Here is a 17,584-nt window from a genome sequence, read left to right on the forward strand (position 1 = left end):
GTCATGAGGTGCCAAAAGAGAGGCAAGTAGAAGAATCATGTTTTGATTTTTTATTATCCTTTGCTTGCCTTTATGTTCTTCATGATGTGACTCCATTGTTAATTTTTTTATTATTAAATAATAAATGATCCTTTCTATACACGAAGTTGCCAAGGGAAAAATGAATTTAATTTAACTAAGAGGTTTTTTTTTTATCATATTATGATACAAAATTTCTGCTGCATTAACTAATTTTTGTTGGAATTAAACTTTTTTTATATGCAGATTTAGAAATTAAATTCTTGATCACATGTTTAACTGTTTAAGAGATCAAATCTCTTACCACCAAGAGCAATTTATGTTAGTTTTTAAGAGTATATATTTTTAGTCGGTAGACAAAAATTATTTTAAACTCACACACATAAGTGGAGGAGCTGAAGTTCAAATCCCGACCATAACGTCATGCCTAACAATTTCGACATATTTTTTCAATTGAGCTAAGATGACTTATTTTTAAGAGTATCTTAATATAGTATATCTATCATATTATAATCTTATAAAATTTGCAAGGGACTTTATTTTTGTAATATATAACTTAGTTGTAAAATTTGGAGGGGGAGGAGGCGATGGCGATGTGGCAATGACAATGGATAAAGTTAAATTTGTTTTCAAATATGGAAAATATATTATTATTATTTATTTTTTTAAAATTATTATTTTTTATAATAATAAGAAAATATACAAGAAAAAATATACACCGCTAGAGTTATTGCACCGGTCTTCATATAAATAATTAACGGTAATTAACTCATAACAACTGCAATCACAAGCCGATCTTTCATGTCAAATTTGAGTTACTACTAACTACAATATAAACAACAAAGAAAATCAACCGAGGGTTGGATTTAGACTCTCACAATATAGTAAAGATATATTTAAGGTTTAACAAGTCTCGAATGAGCTCTAATGATTGGAGCCTACAAAGAATTTATAAAAAAAAAAAAAAGGAAACAAAATACAATTCGTTATTTTTTAATTTTTCTACATACAACTTGTAGCCTCTTATTAATGAAGATACCTCTCTTAAGAAATTCATTATGATATATAGTAGATATAAAGACACGTACGTCTTACACATTAACACAACAATGAATTTGTTTAAATGGTAAGAGATTTGAGCATCTTAAACAGATGATGATGGGTTTAGAAACTTTGTACATATATTCTCTTCATCTCAAAATATAAGAGAAAATTGGTCAAAAAAAGTTGAAGTATATATCGTTAAAAATTTGTACTAAATAATCAACTTTGTTCGACCAATTTTCTCTTATATTTTGGGACGGAAAGAGTATCATATAGTAGTAGTAAGTTAATTAGTACTCTTTCATACGAAATTATAATTTATAGTAATTTTTTTGGACTAACCAATTAACAAAAAATATATTTAAGTACGAAATTGACTGCATAAAAACATATCTATAGACTAAAATGACTAATAAAATAAACTAAAATGTCTTAAAAAAACTAAGGGTCTTGTTAACATCTGCCCTAAGGGCACATGTTAAGATATCCAAATATAGAAACTCAAAATTTAATATGATACTAGAAATTTAATGCTTTAAATGTTAAAAAGCACAAATTAGCATTTAATAATTTTTATTTTTGCTTTCAAAAACTAATGATACTTTCATTTTAACAATAGGAAACAAAACTCTACGAGAGTAAGAGTCACGATTCATTCTCTTTCATATGACATTTATTTACACTTCAAAGTTCAAAGTTATTGTTAGTCTTTGTTATGTTTTACATTCCTTATGAAGAATGGTAAAAATGATTAAGAAAAATAAGAAGAGTAGCATAATAGAATCGTAAAAATGATTAAAATGCATAATAACTAAGAGTAGATTCGTAAAATTGGATCTAATAACTTGCATTCAACGTATCTATCTAGATTTTTATGGACACCATATTTAAATCTCAAATGGAATTAATTTAGAGGAAAGGTTTATGAGGGCTGCTTCCAACTTTTTATCCTGTAATATCGATTCCATTCCCTTCCGCTTCTTGGGAATATCAGTAGGGGCGAATCCAAGAAGATGTGCCACTTGGAGTCCTATCATAAATTCCTTAAAGTCTAAACTTTCGAGTTGGAGAGATCGGTTCTTATCCATTGGAGGACGGGTGGCATTGATTAACTCGGTGCTCTCAAGTTTACCTCTTTATTTTTTATTTTTTTTTCAAGGCTCCGGTTAAGATGGTGAACGAAATTATGCGGCTCCAGCGCAATTTCTTATGTGGAGGTGGTCTGGATGATATGAAACTTTGTTGGGTGAGCTGGGAGACGGTGTGTTTGCCGAAGGAGAAAGGAGGATTGGGCATTAAGAGACTCGATTGGTTCAACCAAACTTTGTTAAGCAAGTGGAAGTGGAGGTGTCTCAATGAAACCCAAACTATATGGTATGTTCTCTTATCCTCAAGATATGGTCCCTTCCCAAATAATATCTTATGCAATAATGATGGGGTTGCGGCTAGAAACAACTCGATTTGGTGGAGGGACATTTGTTCCATTGGAGGGTGGAATGAAGGACATATCGGGTGGTTTTCTTCTAATATTAAAAATGTGTTAGGAAATGGTTCAACCATTAACTTTTGGCAACAGAAGTGGGTTGGGGGACAATCTCTTTGCCTTGAGTTTCCTCATCTTTTTTGCAGAGAACAAAATAAAGAGGTTACGGTCTCTAATAGAGGTAGTTGGGAGGGAGGAGATTGGGCTTGACATTGGTATTGGGGGATGTTTTGTCTAATACAGAAGCAACAGAATTATTAGAGTTAGAAAATGTATTAAACCCATTATAATGGAAGATGACCGGCGTAGATGGATTGCGGAATCATTAGGTATCTTTTATGTTCAATCTTGTTACAATGTTATAGTTGTTGTTAATCATTCCAAAATGTTGGATCATAACATTGTGATGGCCCTGAACGATCTTTGGCTAAACGATCTACCATCTAAGATTGGCGTTTTTGCTTGGCGGTTGTTGCGAAATAAGTTAGCGGCGAGGGAGGATTTGTTTAAAAAGGAATCATAACTGATTTCATAAATAAATCCTATGTTTTTTGCTGCTACACTTCATAAAACCATAATCATATTTTCTTTGAGTGCCCTTTGGCACGCCGCACTTGGAACGATATATACAATTGGCTCGGCTTTAGACCAGTCACTCATGAAGTTGGCTGGGCTCACTTTCTAGTATTCGGCGAACATCTCAACTCTAGCAAGTTTAAGAAGGCGAGACAACTGGTTTGGTGCGCAACTACTTGGTGTATTTGGTCCCTTAGAAATAATGTTATATTTAAGGGAGCTCCAATCATTCTTTGCTCTTTGATGTATAGGATCAAAATAATTATATCGGTTTAATTGTTGTGCACTGTTAGTTTAAAATTATTTTACACATACTTTAAATGTGTTGTCACATTATTTAATGAATGTGACACGTCATATGTTTTAAAGCATATTACATTATGTGTTAATATATTATTAGATGCATATACACAATAACCTTAGACCACGTTGTATATAAATTAAATTCAAATTATATTAAAGTATTTGGTACTAGTGTGCGTACGTACTCAACAGAAGCAAAGGACATATATTCATAATTCATTTATCCTCTCAACATGTTATTTTGGAGGATGAAATTTTAAGCACCTTTATAGGACAAAATACTTTAGCATAATGAATTAATTTGAGGCTTGAAGTCACATGTAAATACACACAGTGGCGTAACTGAAAAAAAAGTTGGGTGGGCTAAGAAAAAATTTATAATGTATAAATTAAAGAAAAAATAAAATTTATATCGATAATGTAAAATAATTTTACATTAATAGTACCCGTTTATTATGTCAAATCATCTCATTAGTTCCCATTAAACTCTAAGCACCAATTTATATTTCATAAAAAAATAAGTCATAATAAGCACAAATTTGGTCATTAAAAAATTTAATTGTGTAACTCTAAATAATATATTTTTTGAAAAAAAGATAGAAATTGTGCTTCTTTTATATTGATATATCTATATATTTTTTGGAAAAAAATATAAATTAGTCTTCTTTTGTATTGATATATACCTATGGATATTAAAATTATTTTTTTAAAAGAAAAGGAAAAGAAAATAGAACAAACTGAAGAAAAGAGAATAAAAAAGAACAAAATGTGAAAAAACATGCTTATTCGAACTCACAACATGAGTATGTAATGGAATGCTACGAGCCACTAGGCTAGTGCTTACATTTTGCAATTGTACGCGTAACTACATATATATCTAGTATAATTGTTTATTTTATAATAAAATCAAGGATATTTTAGTAATTTCCTATTTTTTCGGGGTGGCCCCACCCTAGATCCTCCGGTGAATACACAAATGTCAATAACAAAATTGGAGTGAATATGCAAGTCTGTTGAGCTAGTACAATACAATGTTGTGAAGCTGGTGATGCTATAGGAAAATACATGGTTAAAACTTAAAAGAGTAGAGATTAGAGATTGAAAATATCACAAGACCAATTAATATATCTAACATTGAGTGAATCATAATAACAACTACTCTATCTGTGAATCATAAGCTCTATTCTCTTCATTTATATCTATATCTCTATAATATACATAGCGAGATTTTTAAGGAGCTCTCTCGTGTATTATCAAGAGAAAAATCTCTCGTCTATAATATACTTATGCGGAACTTTTAGCATAAGGGTCTGTTGTTCGAATCACATTGATAACAATAATTCAATTTTATAATATTATTTTTAAATCTACTCTTTTTTTTTAAGGAAACTATCTTATTATTAGCATAAAGTCTATCGTTCGAATTTCATAGACAATAATAATCAAATTATTTTTATAATATTTTATTTAAAGCTATTTTATTTTCCAGAGAAAACTATACCTTATTTTTACTATCATGCAAGCTCACTAAAAAAATATATGGATCACTTTCTAATCAACAACCAAAAGTTTATATTTTTATTAACCAAAAGAGTTTTTTTTTTATGTCAATTTTATTTCTTTCGAAGAAAAACTTATATTGTTGATCATATAAAAATTATGTTCGTTAGGACCAAAAACAAAATAGAAGATTTTGAGAGGACGAAAACATCTCATTTTACTTTTTCATAAACTATGGGAATTTTTAATTTTTTTTTACATTTTCAATATAAAAATTTCCATAAACATTACTTATTCAAACGAGATCCCCACTTCTTTTTTTTTTTTTTATAAACGAGATCCCCACATTTTCTCATTTGACGTTCATGTACGGAGATTAATTTTTTGTGGTACAGTGACAAAAAAAAGTTTGAAAATTGGAATCAAGAATGACTAGTTTTCTTATAACTTGGTTTTATCCAAAAAGGGCAAGATACTCAATTAGTGGCCTAAATTTGACACAATATATGCTATAAGGATTCTCTATGCCAAAACATAGATTGATTGAGCTTTGACCTTTGGGAATTAGAAGGGTTCAAAGGGTTTTTTTTTAGAAGCTAAAGATTTATTAATAAAGCCCACAAGCACAAGAAGTGCTACATGGGTTAGAAACATACAATGGAACAACTAAGTCCATGAGGCACTACAGAAAAAACCAAAACCAACAGGACAGTCCAAGTGAGAGCTGCAACAACCAGTCCTAAACTATAGCAGAAAAATATAAAAAACAGTTACAGCAAGAAAAACACATAAAGGGAAAAAAGAGTGATTTTTTTTTTCCTCATAGTTACCTAATAATTTAAGGAAAACCAACCATTAAGAACTTTGATCAAACAGTTGACATGCACTCAATAAAACTAAAAAATAAGTGGCAATGATTACCTCAAATGATTCTTTCTTGTTGTTACTCCCTTCCTCTAACAATCAACTTTCAATCAACCAACACTATATGCACTTATTCGTCTAACCAGTCTACAAAAAGAACACAAAAAACATTTTAAATCTTTTCAATGACAAATCAATTCATACGAAGAAGGAAAGGCTAAGTAGATAAATCATTGAAACCCTAAGTAGAGAAATTATAGAAACCCTAACGAAATTTATTGAAACCAAATAGAAATCATAAATTGAAAAGAATTGAGGTTAACAAAATCAAACAACAGTGTTGTGTTTTCTTTTCTAACGAAATCGAACAACAGTGTTGAGTTTCCTTTTCTAACGAAATTGAACCTGGAAGAGTACTGTGAGCGGGGAGTGAAAACAATTGAACCTGGAACTGATTACTAACCATGAAGCGGCGCCGACCGAAAGACTTTTGAGGAGCGGTTGTTCTTCTGCGTGTTACTAACAACAATGTTCTCTCTTTTTTTTTTTTTTTTTCTTTTTGTGGTTTAGAAAAATATAATGAAAATAAAAACGTGGGAAAAGAAATGAAAATAAAAAAGTGGGAAAATAAAAATAAAAAACAAAAAAGCGCCAGAGGGAAAATGTATAGAGCGGGGAGTGAAAAGAATTGGAATTAATTTGAAGTATACTGCGGGGGTTCTGGAAAACCTCCAGTAAGAAATTGCCAGTAAAAGGTAAATTTGTGCGCCTGTCACTTTTGTAGTATTCTGCGGGGGTTTGGAGAAACCCCCACTAAAAAACCGCCGCAAAGTGGCGAATTTTTTGTAGTGTAGGTTGATATTCATTGAAAAAATAATATAGAATTAAAAATTATATTTTGTTGAAGTACTATCTGAAGATGCTAATATACAAGTTTGAGAAAGGTTTGAAGGATGGTAAGGTGTATTATTTCAATAACTTGAGATGATGACTCACTTGAGATGAATGACAAAGGCAACATGATTGATCGTTGATCCTAATGTTGTTTGATTTTTTGTTTTTAAAATACTACTCCCTCCGTCCCAAATTATAAGGGAAAAATGTCCATATTTTTTGTCCCAAATTATAAGGGAAAAAATCATTTTCAAGAATGTTTTTCCCTTAGGGCCCGTTTGGTGCGCAGGATATGATAGTGACAGGATATGATATACAACAGGATAGTGATAGGATAGGATATCAGCAGGATAACAGTTATCCTCGGTTATCCTATCCTGTGTTTGGTGCACACAGGATAACAAACATGATAACTATCATATCATATTTTTAATACATATTTGTTCATACCAATATGATAAGATACATAACATATTTAAATGACAAAATTACCCTCGTAAAACAATTGTTATTTGTTAAAAATTATATTGTAATAATTTGAATTTTATAAATAAAAATATAAATAAGTAATTGTACAAAAAGAAAAATTAATCAAATAACTTTAAATTTTAAATACAAATCATGAGAAAATAAACAAATTAAGTTTTTTATATGAATCATGATCAAATAAATAACTCAATTATACATGTTAGATAAACTAAATAAATATATGATATATGTAAATAATAAAACTACCATTGCAAAAGAATTATATTTAAGTTGTTATTAAATTTAAATTAATATTCTTATTTTTCAATTTTTTAATAATTATTTTAATTTAAAATATTGTAATTTTAGGAGAATTTTGATTTTTTAGATTATATAAATTACAAAATTACCCTTGTGAGAAAATCACATATATATTTAAAAATTAATTATTTTATTATTAATTTACTATCAAATTATTTTATTAATTTTCAATTTTTTATTTTAAAATATATTTTATAGAATAAATCAACGATTTTTTTTTCTTATCCTATCCTGCTGGTAACCCAGCTCAAATTCAGGATAAGGATTTTAACTAGAGAAGCAGGATAGGATAAGCTTCAGGATTAACTTATCATATCCTGTTGTGTCACCAAACACTGGATTGAGACAGGATATGATATAGTTATCCTATCCTGTCTCTTATCCTGTGCACCAAACGGGCCCTTATTCTCATAAAATTAAATGCAAATTGCATTTAATTTTCTCTCTCTCTTCTTTTCTCAATAAACAACAACCAATAAAAATTGGTTTTACATCTTCCTATGCAACTTATTCCAAGAAAAACCCACAAAAATATATTTCAAATTATCATGTTTTACTTTTTCTTAATAAATGTGATTTTTTTTATTTTCCCTTATAATTTGGGACGGAGGGAGTATTATACTGTAATAAGTTTGATCGATTGTTGTGCGTTTTGCATTTATTTGTCAAAACTTATTTATATTGTTGTTTTTAAATTATAGGATCTCAATAAATGTAGTGATACTGTCACTAATGAATCTAGAGTTGAAGGAGCCGAGGCAAGAGTCGAGGTAGGAGCCCAAGCCAGGGCAAGAGTCAGGGAACGAGCTAGAGTAGGAGCATCATCACCATAACCTGCAAATATTAACATTTAAATTGAGAACCAAACAAGGGTAGTATTAAATATAGTGTTCTGGGCCGAGCTCAGAGCTCGAGCATCAGAGGGTGTCGAACACATATACCATCCGAGCACGTCCTAACGGTCAGATACCCTTGCGTATTGTAACGGCCGTGAACCGGAATGATGAGCATTTACTGCACATCAAGGCCTCCAAGCCGTTTTCCGGCAGCCACTTGATGGCCATTAATGTCATCAAGGGCCTTAGCCCAGCGCTGCGGGCTATATATATGCATCTCCACTTCATTTGCAAGGTACGCATTTTATAGCTAAGAAAACCTCTATAAACACAAACTGACTTGAGCGTCGGAGTGCCTGCAGGTACACAACCCCCCTCCGCTTCAACAGGGGTCTCAACGCTCTCAACCACCGCAAACGCCGGCGAAGTCGCATCATTCTGATCAACACGATCAGTGGCGCCGTCTGTGGGAATACTAGTTTCCCTGTTTAACCAAACCAAAAACTAAAACTTCCTTCAAAACACCTTCTTCGCGACCAATGGCTGGCGTTAACAACCATCAAATCCCGGAGCACGTGGCGGAGAACAACGCTCAACCAATGGACTACGCGCCGTACCACCCGCTGGACGGCCAGTTCGCCTCCGTAACGGAAGATGGCCAAGAGGGGCAAGACGCACACTACGAGCCCTACAACCCAGAAGAACCGCAGATCCCTGTGGCTACCCCGCCACAGGCGACTCCGGCAGTAGCTGTCCCTCCGGGCGTTCCCATGCAGGAAATGATGGCTGCGCTGGTCAATGCAATCAACCGCTAGTCGGACTTATTGCTGCAGCAGAACCAGCGATACGAGCAGCAGAATCAGAGGCTCGAGCAGCAAAGCCGTCGCATCGACGCAATTGCTGAATCGAGGATCACGGCGCAAGCTCGCCCAGCTCGCCGTTCGCCTACACCTGTGAGGAGCAGAACCTACTCCAGGTCACGCTCACCACCTCGCCATAGAAGCGAAAGGAGGTCGAGCCCAAGGAGAAACGAGGCTATATCTCGAAACTCCACCCCACCGAGGAGACATTCCCCTAGAAGGGACAACCCTCCTCGCCGCCAAAGGAACCGATCCCCGGAAGAAAGGGACAGTCACCAAGGCCCCCTCTCCCGAAGGATCCGAGAACTCCCTCTGCCGGTCGGACTCGAGAAACCACCGGCAATGGATACCTACGATGGCTCGACAGATCCGGACGAGCACATCGAAAATCTTGAAGCTCTCCTCGAGTACAGAAATGTACGAGGCTCTATCAAGTGTAAGCTCTTTCCCACAACTCTGAGGAAAGGCGCTATGGCTTGGTACAAGAGCTTGGCGCCAGGATCCATAGACTCTTGGTCGGACCTGTGCGCCCGCTTCCGGGCTCACTTCACTTCCTCGAGGCGTCACCCAAAAACTGAAGCAACCCTCGAAGCCATTATCCAAGGCGAGAACGAGCCTCTAAGGGCCTACCTCGAACGGTTCAACAAAGCAGCCGTAGAAGTGAAGGTCGGGGAGAGTATGAAGCTGTATCTCCTCGACAGGGGACTACATCCGGACAGCGACTTTGCTAAAGCTGTCGGTATCGAAGAGCCGAAGACGCTGGATGCATTCTTCGAAAAGGCAAAGAAGTACATTGCCTACGAGGAGAAACAGAGGGCCAAAGATCTAAGAAGGCCTAAAAGTCAAGAAAAAACCAGGAACCATGAAAAAGATGAAGCTGGAACCTCGCGAAGAGGTAACGAAAAGCAAAAGGAGGAAAGGATTAAAGATTCCAAACCTCCTCGGGGAAAATTCACAACATACACTCCACTGAATGCGTCAAGAGATCGCATTTTCGCCGAAGTCTCCGCTGCGGACTTCAAAAAGGCTGGGATCCACTTCCCAAGACAGCAGCCCATGAAGGCAAATACTGATAGGACGAAATTCTGTCGCTATCATAAAAGTCATGGACACGTCACTGAGGACTGTGTCCACTTAAAAGATGCCATAGAGATTCTGATACAAAAGGGTTATGCCCGAAGATATGTTCAGAACGACGAACAAGCACAACAACAACAACAACCAAGGCGGGAGCCTCAAGAGGTCGCAATGGCCATTGATGTTCCCGAGCAGGAAAACGGAGGCATCGTCCCTCAGGCGCTTGCCATCTCAGCACCTGAAATTCCACTCCCATCCCCGGGGTCAGACGAGGGAGCGCTCATGAGGCATTTCAACGCTCACCTGAATGGCTCATGGGAAAACTTCCCAAAAGCACTGGTGATAACAGGTGGAGGGCTAAACAAAATCACCCTCGGATCGGTAAAAAGAAAGTTCGAGGAGTTGGAAAACGTTTGCTCGGTGACTCCCATCACCGTCACCAAACCTGAGGGAGACTCCGACCCGCTGGCCTTCTACAAATCAGAAGTTCCTGGGGGCTCGCCAAACTATCAGATACCACTGTTGGTAAGGGCTCGCATGGCGAACTTCGACGTCCACCGCATCCTCGTAGATCAGGGGAGCTCGTGCGACGTAATGTACTCGGGGCTATTCAAAACTCTACAGCTGTCGGAGAAGAACTTGGTTCCATATGTAGGACCCGACCTTCAGGGGTTCAACGGGTCGACTACCAAGCCTTGGGGATACGTGGACCTCATCGTCACCTTCGGCGAGGAAAAGGCTATGAAATCCGTGAGGACGCAATTCATGGTCGTCGACTGTCCCTCGCTGTACAGCTGCATCATCGGCAGAACTACTTTGGCGGAGCTGTTTGCTGTGTCGTCCACCGTTCACTTGAAACTGAAATACTACACACTGGACGGCCAGGTCGCCACCATCAACGGCGACATAGCTGCTGCGAGGAGATGCTTCGAGGCCGCGGCAAAAAATCTGAGCACCGTGGCAACCCCCAAGAAAACTGAAAAGAAAAATCAGGGGGTAAACACTATTGGAGGTTCCATCGACATCGATGCTCGACTCACAAAAAAGGAGCATCAAGAAGAAAAACAGAAGGACCTCGCCGATGCTGAAAAGAAAATCTACCGCCCCATCCCGGACGGAGATTTCGAACTGGTGCCCTTGGGCGAAGACCCCCTCAAAGGGATCAAGATTGGAACTGGACTCCCCGACTTGGTCAAAAAACAGCTGATCGCCTGCCTTAAGGACAATGCTGAACTGTTCGCCTGGAGCGCTGCAGAGATGCCTGGTATCGACCCTGAGGTCGCTTGTCACCAGTTGACTTTAGATCCTAGGGCTAGTGCCGTTGTTCAGCGGCGTAGGAAGCAGTCTCCCGAAAAAGCGGAGGCTGCTGAAAAAGCTGTAAAAGACCTCCTCGAGGCAAATTTCATTTCGGAAGCTAGGTATACCACCTGGCTATCCAATGTTGTACTTGTTAAGAAATCGAATGGAAAATGGCGCATGTGTGTTGATTATACCGATCTTAATAGGGCTTGCCCTAAAGACGCTTACCCTTTACCTAACATAGACAAATTAGTAGATAATTCATCAGGATTTAAATTACTATCGTTTATGGATGCGTACTCGGGTTATAATCAAATAAAAATGGCTGAAATCGATAAAAAGAAAACAGCGTTTATGACCGAATCCGGTAATTATTATTACAACGTAATGCCTTTCGGGCTTAAAAACGCAGGCGCCACATACCAAAGGATGATGAACAAAGTCTTCAATAATGAAATCGGTGACATGCTCGAAGTCTACATGGATGATATGATCGTCAAATCCGAAGAGGAAGTCGATCATACAGCCCATCTAAAAAGAGTATTCGACCAAGCGAGAAAGTATAACATGAGATTCAATCCTGAAAAATGCACGTTCGGCGTAAAAGCTGGGAAATTCCTCGGATTTTACTTAACCGAAAGAGGAATCGAAGCTAACCCCGATAAATGCAGAGCATTCTTTGAATTTCCCACGCCGGACTCAAAGAAATCAATACAATCATTGAATGGGATGCTCACAGCCTTATCTCGTTTTGTCGCAAAATCCGCTCAACACGCGCTACCTTTATTCAAATTACTTAGAAAAGAATCCGCATTCGAATGGACAAAGGAATGCGAGGATGCGCTACAACACTTAAAACGAGCACTATCCGAACCTCCAGTCCTAACGCGACCAAACGAAGGGGAAACCTTATATCTTTATCTCGCCGTAGCATCGGAGGCCATCAGCGCCGTTCTCATAAGAGAAACCGAGCAAGGGCAAAAACCCGTCTATTTCGTGAGCAAGGCTCTGCAAGGACCAGAACTCCGGTATTTACAGATTGAAAAAACGGCCTTAGCAGTAGTCATGGCCGCGAGGAAGCTAAGACACTATTTCTTAGCTCACTCCATCGTGGTTCGAACCGATCAACCGATTAAGCAACTCCTTGCGAGGCCAGATATGACGGGACGAATGCTAAAATGGTCGCTCGAGTTGTCCGAATTCGAAATCTTTTTCGAAAGCAGAAAGGCTTTAAAAGCCCAAGTACTAGCAGACTTCATAGCCGAAATGACCACGTCATCTACCCCGGATAAAAACAAATGGACCATCTTCGTAGATGGATCCTCAAATCCACAAGGGAGCGGTGCAGGTATCATACTCGAAAGCGGTGAAGGAGTGCTCATAGAAGTTTCACTCGAACTCGCCTTTCCAACCACAAACAATCAAGCCGAGTACGAAGCTTTCTTGGCAGGATTAAGGTTGGCTCAGGATATGGAAGCCGAGGAAATTAAGATATTCACGGACTCACAGCTCGTCGCATCACAAATAACCGGAGAATACCAAACAAAAGACGAGCGACTCACGGAATACTTAAACTTGATCAAAGAAAAATTAACCAAATTCAGACAAACCGAAATCAAGCACGTTCCTCGCGAACACAATGCAAGAGCAGATATCTTATCAAAGCTCGCAAGCACTAAAAGAAAGAAAGGCGGAAATCAATCGCTTATTCAGGAAACGCTATCCAAACCAAGCATAGTGAAACCCACTGAGGTATTCCTGATATGCGAGATCGACGCCAACAGCTGGATGACGCCTGTGTTCGAATTTCTGAACACTGGAAACCTCCCACTTGATAAGAAGGAGGCAGCTAAGGTAAAAAGAAGAGCCTGCGCATACGTAATCCTAAACGGAAAAATGTATCGCCGAGGATTTTCCATCCCTCTACTAAGATGTGTCGAGGAAAGCGAGGTAGCCTCGATCCTCGGCGAAATCCACGAAGGAATAAACGGGCAACACATCGGTGGACGCTCCTTGGCCAGAAAGGCCTTGCGAGCAGGATTCTATTGGCCTACCATGCAAGCAGACGCAAAGGAGCATGTCAACAAATGTGACAAATGCCAACGTCACGGGGATATGCACTTGGCCCCGCCAAACGAGCTAAGAACGCTATCGTCCCCGTGGCCGTTTTCTTGGTGGGGGATGGACCTCTTAGGACCGTTTCCAACGGCAGCAGGACAAAATAAATACTTAATAGTAGCTGTCGACTACTTCACGAAATGGATCGAAGCCGAACCTCTCGCCCACATCACAACATTCAACGTGTTGCGATTCTTCAAACGCAATATACTTGCGAGGTTTGGGATCCCTCAAGTTGTCGTTACAGATAACGGGACTCAATTCACGGACAAGAAAGTGCGAGAATTCATGGCAAAAATAGGTACAACCCAACATTTCACCTCTGTCGAACACCCTCAAACGAACGGCCAAGCCGAAGCTGCAAATAGGGTTATACTACGAGGACTCAAAAGAAGGTTGGATGAAGCAAAGGGAAAATGGACAGAAGAACTACACAGCGTACTATGGTCCTACCGAACCACTCCACATTCTACAACGGGAGAAACGCCCTTCCGACTGACGTACGGAACAGAGGCCGTAATTCCAGTAGAAACCGGAGCATCCTCCTTCCGAACGGAAATACCCCTTGAAGGGGAAGACAACCACGAAATGCTCAGAGAGGAGCTCGACCTCTTGGAAGAACTCCGAGATGGCGCAGCCCTCCGAGAAGCTACTTTGAAACAAAAAATAGCAAAACGGCATGACAAAAAGGTCATCAAGCGAGAATTTGACGTTGGGACACTAGTACTCCGACGCAACCAAAAAGATTCTCGCGAGGGTAAACTCGCGGCAAATTGGGAGGGACCTTATCGTGTTCGAGCCAAAACCGAAAACGGTGCCTATTATTTGGAAGATCTTTACGGAAAAGAAATTCCTCGACCTTGGAATGCCGAAAAGCTCAAACAATACTACAGTTGAGAGAAGTTCAAAACCGTCCCTCAACGAAGGCTGTGTTTTCGCCCATGAGAAGCACGCCTATACAACGGAGGAGTGCTTAGGTACGGGCATGAATCTTAAAATATAAAACAAAGTCGAGACGTTTTGAGCTCGATGATGTTGGCGAGGAAAGCTCTAGACCACGGAGCACCATCGTCATAGTACACGCCCGGTAGAACCCCAGCTCGCGATGGGATGTTCACACCCCGAGGAGGAAAGCTTAACAACAGCCCCTCTCCTCGTTGTTAGTTTGGATTAACATCTCCAAACACTTAGAATGGTTCCCCGCACCTTCTGAGCTCGGCATCAATGATACCAGCTACCATAACGATGACCACCATCCAGACACACACTAGCGCGAAGAATTACATAGCTCGGCGCATAGAATGTTTGGAAATTTATCAAGTTAAAAACCTCAAAACTAGTCGAGCGCAAGCATACAGGTCATCCCAACGAAAAAAAATAATCAACGCACGAACCTAAAAACGTTGAAGCGTATAAACGGCCGATTCGACATTCCGAGGAAATTAAAAGCATCGCCATACAAACCCTAAATCTAGATATAAGATAAAGGCGAAAAGGCAAGAGAATAAATTAAAGTACTGATAGTTAAAGACCCCGAAGGGCCATAATTGTCGATTACATCAGAAGGGCAAACGCCCGGACGAAATAAAGAAAGAAAAACAAATCTACACTTCATCATCATCAGGAGTAACAATAGCTCCATCCCGCACCTCCTTCTCCTCATCTAAACCCTCCTCGATCAAGCCGGGGTTGAGAATCCTGAGCTGAGCCACCGCGTTGTTGAAACTAAAGGCTGCAGCAGCCACCATGTTGGACTCAAGCTCCTGGATCTTGGCGATCAGATCAGCGCGAGAGGAGGAAGCATACTCCCCTTGAGGATCGAGCTCCTTCTCCCGATCTTCAACAACCCCGGTGACTTGGAGCCTCTCCAACTTCCCTTCCAGCTCGCCAATCAAAACTTTCTGCTCATCAGCCTTCTGCACCGCACTGTCCCTCTCCTCCGACACCGTCTTGAGCCTATCCTCTGCTTCCTTGAGGTTGGCCGAGAGGGTTTTGCGCTCTTCCCTGTACACCTCGCAGGAGGCCTCGGATTCTGCCAGCCTCCGCTGCAGCAAAGGCAACTCCTTGCGAGCTTCGTCCCTCTCCTCCAAGTACTTGCACTCCCGACCATTCAAAAAAGTCGCCACCTCGACCAATTTGAGCAGAGCCATGGATTGGGCGGCTATCTCGGCACGGAGAGTCTCAGGACCCATATCCGAAAGGATGGCTTCGTCCGCCGGGTTAATCTTCACTTTGGTAACTCCGGTCAGTAGCTCGCTATGAGCATAGAGTGGAGGAAGGACAAAATCATCGGCAGGAACACCGGCAGTCAACCTGTGGGGACCGGCGAGAGGAGGATCATCCTGGCCAGAAAGATCCACAACCACATGATCCTGACGAGAAGAGGTTTCCTCCTCCAGTCGAGTCCTCTTCGAGCGATCCACGTTGGAAGCTGTGGGAGACTGAGGGGCAGAAGATGTTGTAGCAGCACTGCTCGCCTCCCTCTTGTTCTTGGCAGCACGAGCTTTGCGGAGAGCAGCAGACCCACTGGTCATTGTACCTACACAAACCAGAGCAACAGTTAACAAAACAGAAGGCGAGCAAATAAAAGAAGCGAAAACAGTTGGTAAAAAGTAAATAAAAGAAAGCTGCGAGCATACTCTAAAAAGCAGTCAATTTTTCCGAGGTATCGCAAGCGAGCAACTCTTTCGTAGCGATCACCTTCGGGCAGGTCAACCTTCGACCATCTTCCCCAAGCAAAGGCTCGCCATTCGAGTCACTCAGAAGGAAAGGAGGCAAGCCCTCCACAAACTCTAATAATTTTTTATAGTCAGCTCTCTCCTCAGCTGATAACGCTCCCAGCGTAAACACAAATTCTTTGGTCGACATGGAATAATGATCCCTGCGCCAATAGAACGGGAATCTAGCAAAATCCTCCTCTATAGGGAGACCCTGCTCATCAAGCACTTCCTGTCCAAACTCATCAATTCGATGCCCCCTACGAACGAAATTGTTCCAACCTTTCGTCGTGATTGGCCTAACTCCATAGAACACGGATTTGAACCCCCGGACCGACTCGTCAAACATATCAAAGAGGCGTTTCCGTTGCCTCAAAGAAACCCATCCATGCTTGGTGCCCGGTACTGGGGCTCCCTTCGCGAGCTTCCCTTTCGCCTGTTCCCCCCGAGGACAGCTCCGTTGAAGGCCAAAATGATAGAAAAATAAAGGCAAGGTGGGGCCCAGACCCAAATACTCAGCAGTCTTTTCGAAAGCCTTGATAAAGGCCAACGAGTTCGGGTGCAGTTGAGAAGGGGCTAACCGAAGATGCCGAAAGATGGACACTTCCAGATCGGTGAAGGGCAGCCGAATTCCCAAATGCTTAAAAGCAATCTCATACATGGGAATCGTTCCCCAAGCCCAATTGCCGCAGATCCTGTGGCGAGCAGTGGGAATCCGCACCTCGAAATCTTCGGTATGAGGAGTCTGTATATCCGTGCACATCGTCTCTGGGATGTCACTCTCGCAATCCTGATAGACTGACTCCGTCTCTCGAGGTTCATCCGCCACCCACGAAACGTCGGCTCGGATGCGAATTGATGAGGAAGGCTGTTGATCTATGAACGTGAATTGACTTTGAGATCCCTCAGCCATCTAGAAAACCTGAAAAAGCAGAGGAAGGAAAAATGAATTCGACATTCAAATCCACCCTTCCACCGCCAAATCAAGCGAAAGGGCGAGGGTCTCAAACAAAAGATTACGCGGAAACTAAAAGGGACAAAATAATCTCTCCGAACGCGAAATTCATGTAAACAACCGAGCACGAAATGCATGTGGTGCTCGACACTGTTCTAAGATAAAACCCAACCGTCAGTTGGTGAAAACAAGCGATTTTTCGCCTAGAAACCGCGAAAAACCCTTCTTTTGGGGGGAAAAGGGTGCTAATC

General features: G+C 40.1%; 1 long non-coding RNA gene across 3 annotated transcripts; it reads right to left on the minus strand.

The window, feature by feature from the left end:
• Window positions 1-5,383: 5,383 nt before the first annotated feature.
• On the minus strand, window positions 5,384-6,529 carry LOC123889812. Of its 3 annotated transcripts, none has more exons than XR_006802645.1 (3): window positions 6,252-6,529; window positions 5,846-5,935; window positions 5,384-5,663 (listed from the first exon to the last, which is right to left on the minus strand). It is a non-coding gene; the product is annotated as an uncharacterized LOC123889812 (long non-coding RNA). The 3 variants fall into 3 exon arrangements; XR_006802646.1 differs by having other exon boundaries at window positions 5,384-5,668; window positions 6,252-6,528; XR_006802647.1 differs by lacking the exon at window positions 5,384-5,663 and adding an exon at window positions 5,735-5,754 and having other exon boundaries at window positions 6,252-6,528.
• Between the last annotated feature and the right edge of the window lie 11,055 nt (window positions 6,530-17,584).

The sequence above is a fragment of the Trifolium pratense genome, linkage group LG6 (genome assembly GCF_020283565.1).
Source record: "Trifolium pratense cultivar HEN17-A07 linkage group LG6, ARS_RC_1.1, whole genome shotgun sequence".
In the NCBI taxonomy this organism is placed as follows: domain Eukaryota; kingdom Viridiplantae; phylum Streptophyta; class Magnoliopsida; order Fabales; family Fabaceae; genus Trifolium; species Trifolium pratense.